Source organism: Artemia franciscana, chromosome 5 (genome assembly GCF_032884065.1).
Source record: "Artemia franciscana chromosome 5, ASM3288406v1, whole genome shotgun sequence".
In the NCBI taxonomy this organism is placed as follows: domain Eukaryota; kingdom Metazoa; phylum Arthropoda; class Branchiopoda; order Anostraca; family Artemiidae; genus Artemia; species Artemia franciscana.
Window position 1 is genome coordinate 8,431,328 of NC_088867.1, and position 8,685 is coordinate 8,440,012.

Consider the following 8,685-nt stretch of genomic DNA (forward strand, 5'->3'; position numbering starts at 1 on the left):
AGTTTGGGGTGGGGAGACCTAAAATGATGGGAAACGCTTAGATTTAAAATTGAGGTATTTGTAACTTACGAAAGGGTAACCAGATCTTAATTAAATTTGATATTTAGAAGGATCTTGTGCTATAAAGTTCTAATTTCAAATTCCGACCAGATCCTGTGACATTCGGGGGAGTTGGAAGGGCGGATCCGGTCTCTTTGGGAGAGTGGGGGCGAGGGTTAATTCTGAAAGATTATAAAAATTAGGTATTTTTAACTTACGATTTAGGAAGGAAACATGTTTGAGAAGGAAGCATGATAAGAAAACAATTTACAATATGCATAACAATTGTAGCAAACAGATTTTGCATGGAACCCCCTATATTTTACCTCCCCCCCCCTTAATGTGTAAATATACAGTCGAAATTATATATTTCCCCTCTATTCCCCCAATGCGTCTCTCTTGTTTCATACCTTGTACTTATTAATTGAATTAACTGTTTAAAAGAACAACCGGAAAACAAGTGATGGGTGACAGAATGCATTGGTTTTATATAATTTGGACTATATATATTTGCTTTTTAGGGGAAGGGGGGTTGGCGGTAAAGTATAGGGGGGATCCATGCAAAAGGTGTTTGCTACAGCTATTGTGCGTACTATGAAATGTTTTCTTAACATGTTTCCTTCTCTAGGCTTATACCCCTAAGCTGTAACTATTGCTGACGAAATTGGAATTCCCTAAGAAGCAAAGTCCTGCGGATGTAATTGTTCCAGTCATCTATGCAGTCAGCACAGTAAAGGGAAAATATTTTTACACTGTGACAGTCATCAATGATGATTTCACATTCAATTCCCAGTCCTTTGGGCACAGACAACGATGCGCAATTTAAATACGTATTTAAAACGTTTTCCATGAATTTGATGAGCAGAAATGGAAGTCATTCAAGAATCTATGTCAAAAGATAAGGATAAAATTGTAACTGAAGTGTATGAAAAAATTCCTACCTATAAAGAACGGTGTCGATAATACGAAAGGGTAAGGTAATAATTTTTGATGTTATTCTAAAGTCTGGTGTTGAATATTTTGATAGCCTTGCAGACTAAAAGGACTGCAGGTACATACACAGGCTCTTGGTTTGTTTTTATGGCACTTGGTATTAACCAAGTGACATATAGCAGTCGCCAATTCTGTCGGTCTGTCTGTCTGTCTGTCTGTCTGTCGGTCTGTCGGTCTGTCCCGGTTTTGCTACTTTAGGCACTTCCAGGTAAGCTAGGACGATGAAATTTGGCAAGCGTATCAGGGACCGCACCAGATTAAATTAGAAATAGTCGTTTTCCCGATTTGACCATCTGGGGGGGAGTGGGGGCCCGGTTAATTCGCAAAAAATAGAAAAAATGAAGTATTTTTAACTTATCAGCGGGTATTTGGATCTTAATGAAATTTCATGTTTGGAATGATATTGTGTCTTAGAGCTCTTATTTTAAATCCCGACCGGATCTGATGACATTGGGGGGAGTCGGAGGGGGAAAACCTAAAGTCCCGGTTTTGCTACTTTAGGCACTTCCAGGTAAGCTAGGACGATGAAATTTGGCAAGCGTATCAGGGACCGGACCAGATTAAATTTAGAAATAGTCGTTTTCCCGATTTGACCATCTGGGGGGGGGGGGAGTAGGGGCCGGTTAATTCGGAAAAATAGAAAAAATGAAGTATTTTTAACTTATGAGCGGGTGATTGGATCTTAATGAAACTTGATGTTTGGAATGATATTGTGTCTCAGAGCTCTTATTTTAAATCCCGACTGGGTCTGATGACATTGGGGGGAGTTGGAGGGGGGAAACCTAAAATCTTGGAAAACACTTAGAGTAGAGGGATCGGGATGAAACTTGATGGGAAAAATAAGCGCAAGTCCTAGATACATGATTGACATAATCGGAACTTATTTGTTCTCTTTGGGGTAGTTGGGGGGGGGGGGGAGTAAGTCTTAAAAATTAGAAAAATGAGGTATTTTCAACTTGCGAACGGGTGATCGGATCTCAATGAAATTTGATGTTTAGAAGGATATCGTGTCTTAGAGCTCTTATTTTAAATCCCGACCAGATCTTGTGATGGGGGCGGGGAGTTGGGAGGGGGAACCTAAAACTTGGAAAACACTTAGAGTGGAGGGATCGGGATGAAACATGGTGGGAAAAATAAACACAAGTCCTAGATAGATGATTGACATAAACGGAACGGATCCGCTCTCTTTGGGGTAGTTGGGGGGGGGGGGTTAATTCTGAAAAATTAGAAAAAATGAGGTGTTTTTAACTTACGAACGGGTGATTGGATCTCCATGAAATTTGATTTTTAGAAGGATATCGTGGCTCAAAGCTCTTATTTTAAATCCTGACCGGATCTGGTGACATTGGGGGAAGTTTGGGGTGGGGAGACCTAAAATGATGGGAAACGCTTAGATTGGAGGGATTGGGATGAAACTTGGTTGGAAAAATAAGCAAAAGTCTTGCATACGTAATTTACATAATTGGAACGGATCCGCTCAATTGCGGGGGGGGGGGTAATTCTGAAAAATAAGAAAAATAACGTATTTTTAACTTACGAAGGAGTGATCGGATCTTCATGAAACTTCATATTTAGAAGGACCTCGTAACTCTGATATCTTATTTTAAATCTCAACCGGATCAAACGTAATTGGGGGGGGGGCAGTTGGGGGGACCGGAAATCTTAGAAAATACTTAAAGCGGTGAGATCAGGATGAAACTGGATGGGAAGAATAGAAACCTGTCTAAGATACGTGACTGACATAACTGGACCGGATCTGCTCTCTTTGGTGGAATTGGGAGGGGGGAGGTAATTTTGAAAATTGAGGTATTTGTAACTTACGAAAGGGTGACCAGATCTTAATGAAATTTGATATTTAGAAGGATCTTGTGCTATAAAGTTTAACTTTAGGTTCTGACCTTCTCACAAGTGCCAAATGAGCTCTTGGCTCTTGGCTCTTCCGACCTCGTACCATATGAGCTCTCGGCTCTTCCGACCTCGTCCAAATGAGCTCTTGGCTCTTCCGACCTCGTACCATATGAGCTCTCGGCTCTTCCGACCTCGTCACAAGTGCCATATGAGCTCTTAGCTCTTGTTTAGAGGGGGGGGATTAACTTGTAATCGCTTACGCACAATAGCTGTAGCAAACACCTTTTGCATGGATCCCCCCTATACTTTACCGCCAACCCCCCTTCCCCTAAAAAGCAAATATATATAGTCCAAGTTATATAAAACCAATGCATTCTGTCACCCATCACTTGTTTTCCGGTTGTTCTTTTAAACAGTTAATTCAATTAATAAGTAATTGTAAGCGAAACGCTTACAATGCCCGGTTTCAAACTATTTAGAAACGATAACCCAGGCAACAACCTGTATGGCTCGGCTGCGTACGTATCTGAAACCCTTAGCTCAGAGCTTTATAAAGTCGAAAACTACAGGTGTAACAGCATTGAGTTAATAAAAGTTACAATAGAGCATCCACAACAGACAAATTTCATATTCTGTATTTACAAGCCAAACCACGTGCGCATTAATACACTCATTAACTGCATTAGCGACTTACTAACCCCATGTATTGACAACGGTCATACAATATTGTTAGGGGACTTTAATATAAACAGTAAAGAAACAACAAATACTGAATACAATACTTTACAACATGCCCTTAGTAATCTTCGACTTCTACAGCTCATACAAGAGCCCACTACAATTAACGGCTCAACAATAGATCTGATTTTTACAAACATACTTTCTGATCAACAACATTCCGGAGTCCTAGAACAATATTACAGCGACCATTATCCCATTTTCATCACTTTTCCAAAATATGCTAAAAAAGATAAAACATCAAAAAGAAAAATTCGACAAGAATACAACAATGAAACAATAAAAACAAGAAGAATACAATAGAATTCACGAAGAAGAAAAAACGCCAAATGTAACTAATTTATTTTCTTTACAGGTAGAATACCGAACAAGAAGAGACTATAGAAACATTGTATTTTCAAGTTTATCTTTATAATAATTGCCAATAAACAAAGTACAGCAAATTCGATAACTCTAGTACCGAGTCTAACTTTAGGTTCTGACCTTCTCACAAGTGCCAAATGAGCTCTTGGCTCTTGGCTCTTCCGACCTCGTACCATATGAGCTCTCGGCTCTTCCGACCTCGTCACAAGTGCCATATGAGCTCTTAGCTCTTGTTTAATATTTAAAAAGAAATAGAACCCTTTACTTTTTTCAATAAATTATACTTTTTTCTCATCCCTCGCAAAATGAGTTTGCTGCTCATTCAAGCTCTTATGCTCCTTGTACAGCCTCTGCTTCTCAGACAAGAAATCGCCTCCTGAGGCAACAAATAAAATAAATTCGAGACATTTTATTTACTCTTTATCTAAATAAAAGAGTTTAATTATGAGTTTTGATATTTCGAAGGACCTCGTGTTCCAGTGTATTTTAAATCCTAATCGGTATTAAGCCTCTGATTTTCCTTTTAAATCAATCTATTGATTTTCAGAATTTACTATTCTCTTTCTCTTCTCGTATTCTATTTTCATTCATCTGTAATGTTATGGACTTTCTCATAGGACAATTCTTTCTATTATGTTATTTAGAGACAGTCTAGAGCCTTTCTAAGCTTTGATTTCAAATTATATAAAATTTGAAGAACAGCTTGGTTGAATGCAACCAAAACCAATGTTAGATCAACTTATGTAACTGCAGTGATTCTGTTTTAAATAGCTTAATTGAACTTATTTAGTGTGGTGAAATTTAAGTCCTGTATGATCGAACTCATAAGATCAACTAGATCCACTTCCAGATCCATTGAGTTTTTACATACATTGAAACTATCTTCAGCAAAGGCTAAAGACTTCAGAAAGACTAAAGAACAGCTTTAGCTTTACAAATCAAATGAAGGTACCGCTTATTTTGAAAGGTTTGTTGAAAGGATGTAGCACTGGCAATGTATGTCTATAACGAATTTTACCATGGTGAAATAACCCAAAATTATATATTTTATTCTCTAATTATTAGATCTTAACGCAATAAATTAATCAGAAATCATCTAAATGTTATGCCAACTGCTAAATACTTCATATTAAGCATTATATTTCACAAAATAAATATATATGCCAAATATCACGACCATAGAAGCAGAGCTAATCACTGGCTGTTTTCAATACTTTTCAACTGCAATCCAAATATTATTTCAATTTCTCTAATAACTTTCAAGCTTCTCTCGGAATAGGACAAATTGACTATACTTATGCAAAGAAGGGAATAATCTATCGATTGAATTTATTTGTTGGTTGAATATTGTAGATTATTAGTGTTTTTGGTTGAATATATCGATAGTATCGATATTGATTGTTGAATATTGTAGATTATCGATGTTGGCGGTTGAATATAAGTAGAGTTTATCGACAATTCACAGTACTGAGAAAATGAGACAATGGGTTAAACAAGTTGTTTCACTTTTGCTTTTACTGATTTTAGGACTAACGAATGGCATTTTCGACGGAAATATAATCGGGTACAATAATAACAATAATTTTATTATTCTAAAAGCCCTAGGGTCTTTAAAATACAAAGTTAACAATTCTATCCCAATTAATTTGCATAGTGCAAATAAAAACGCTATATAAATTCTCTATAATTCTTACAGGTTTTAGAACTTTAAAGCTTAAGTTTAAAACATAAGTTTTAATTAGTATTTAGGTTTTATTTTGACAAATAAAGAACCAATCCTTTAACTTCGCAAAACTTGACGCGAAATATTGTAAATTTGAGTAACCAATTTGATTGGGGTTATTCGGCAGGTGTTACTTCACATTCATACTGTTCAATCAGTTAGACGAAGTGTCTTCAATCAACTTTTTGAATTTTGATATAGACGCAAGATGAACAGAGGTTTGTGTTTTGTTTTTCTCTAAAAGAGGGTACAATTCCTTTGCTGAAGAAAAGAAACTGTTAGTACTTTCTGATGTAAAGATTATTTCTAATTAAAGTGATTCTTATATCAAAACTATTTTTCCTTGTCTTTAAATTCGAAAAAAGAACTGTTCGTTGATTCCAATCAAAATTCTAAAAGTTTAAACAATTAATTCATTACGTTGGTATTTTTGAGTTGATTACTTGTTGTTGTGTTTTTGTGTTGTTTTTTTTTAATTACGCTAAAGCTGCTTTCCTGAAAAGAAGAAAAAATTGGGATTTAAAATTTGTAATATTAAAACTTGCTTTCTTATCTTTTAAGTATGATAGAAAAAATAACCTTTAATTAACAATAAAAAAATTCTTGAACTTCTGTCATTTAGTTCAATTCACCTTCTTGTGTTTTGCTTGGTTCTGAATTAAGAAAAGGTATTTTCCCAAAATATTACTTTTTCGGGTAAATTTTTGTATTCACTGTTTGAGATACCTAAGAAATAGACATACCCTTAGAAGTGAAGTTTTATCCCAAATCAAAATACAACATTCATTTCGTTTGGAAAGCTAAATAGCACCCACCCTACCCCCAAATGGTTAAATATATACCTATAATTGTATATTTAAGGTAAGTTTCCTAATAGTCAGTCTTTTCTTAAAACTAATTTAACGATTTGTCAAAACAATGGCAATCCCTTTCTTTATATTATTTTAGGTATATATTTGTCTGTTATTCTGGGGGGGGGGAAGTCAAAGAGTAACATTACAACTGAAATTAATGTAAAATTTTGCTACAGGATAAAATTCTGATTCTAAAGGTACAGTATTGGTCATAGAGCTGTCTCAATGCCCAGGGAATCGCAACAGTGACCCTTTTTGGTGTCATAACTCTTTTTCTCCAAAGAACAACTTGGTTGAATATGGAGCAGTTATATTAAAAATGTTTTTTTCTTATCTTTAAGTTAGAAAAAAAGAAAATCGCCAGCAACAATATAAATTACAATTTTGGCTGTTAGAGCCCTACAGAATTAAAAAGATTGAAACTTGACCCATAATTTTAAGGGGAAAAAAAAGGGGCTGCAAAAATTGAAACCTAAAACCTGACTAAGTCTTTTCAAATATAATTGGGAAATTTAGGCCTATGCAGAAATTTCAAGTTCCTATCTACAAAAATACGGAATTTCGTATTTTTGGCCAGAAGGCAAATCACGAATGCGTGTTCTTTTTTTTCCTGGGGTGATCGTATCGGCCCAGTGGTTCTAGAATGTCTCGAGAGGGTTCATTCTAACAGAAAGTAAAAGTTATAGTGCCTTTTTTAAGTGACCAAAAAAATTGGAGGGCAATTAGGCCCCCTGCAAAACTCATTTTTTCCCCAAAGTCACCGAATCAAAATTTTGAGATGGTGATTTTGCTCAGTTTAGTCGATAGCATTATTTAAAAAAAAAAACTATGGGAAAATATTTTTTTTCAACTGGAAGTAATGAGCAGCATTAAAACTTAAAACAAACAGAAAATATTACGTATATAAGGGAGCCTGTCTCCTCCACAATACCTTGCTCTTTACGCCAAATTATTATTAGTAATTGCAAATATTTATTCTACAGCCTTTGTTATTCAAAGGGTCATTCTTAAAGAATTGAGACAAAATTCAAGCTCTTGTATAAAGAGTGAGGTATTGACGAGACTATTGTTTATTGTTTGAAAAAGTAGAGCTGTGACAAAGACTCAAACTTTAACTTAAAGAGCTAGGCGTTGAGGAGGGAACAACGTCTTTCATATACGGATTAATTTCTGTTCGTTTAAGGTTTTAATGTCATTCTTTACTTGCAGTTAAAAAACTTGTTTCTTTAATTTAATTATCTTAACATATTGGCTTATAACTAAGAAAGTGCTTATAATTTCTTTGTTTCATTTTAATGCAAAGCCCTAATATACGAATGAAAGAATCTGTATTAAATGTATATTTCTACATCAAAATCAAAGGGGTGTTTCACACTTCTTTGAAAATGAGTTATAAAGCGAGAAAGATCCCTCTTCTGGTCTTATTAATTGGCTAAATTTGACGAGACATTGAGGTTTAACGGGACATTGTTTCATTTTGATATTCATATATTGTAATGGCTATCATCCCTAATATTAAATACACAACAAGGCTGTTAAGCTTTACCTTCCTATTCTGTATGTTGTGACAAAATTAAGTCCTGTAAAGGTGTTTTCATGTTCCAATCTTACCCCCTCCCCAGCAGAAAACTATCGTCCTTGAACTTGGGAAACGCCCATATTACGCGAATAATGTTATACAATGCAATCATGTCAGTATTTCTGAAGAAATAGGGAGCGGGATATCAAGCCTGGCTCCTTAAATACCCAGGTTCTTAGCTTTTTCCGCCTATTTTTGTTAATTTTGTCTCTGCAAGCCAATCTTTTTTCGGTTTCGTCAAATTTAAGTTTTTTATTTCTCTCATATTCCACATTAGTAGCGACCACCCTTTGAATTCAAATGGGTCCACAGCCACTACTCTTTTCTTCTTCACTGTTACTCACGAAGACGTTTAGCGGTGATCCGTTCAAGACACAGGTGCTATTGATGCTATTTCATAGCATCATTCATATTGGTGCTATTTCTTCAAGACGCAGGTGATTTTACGTAATAAAGGGTCGTTTATCTACGCTATGGATGACATAATCCTGTGTGACCTGTTAAATTTATTGAGGATGACATAATCTCACCTGACTTGTTGTGTGACA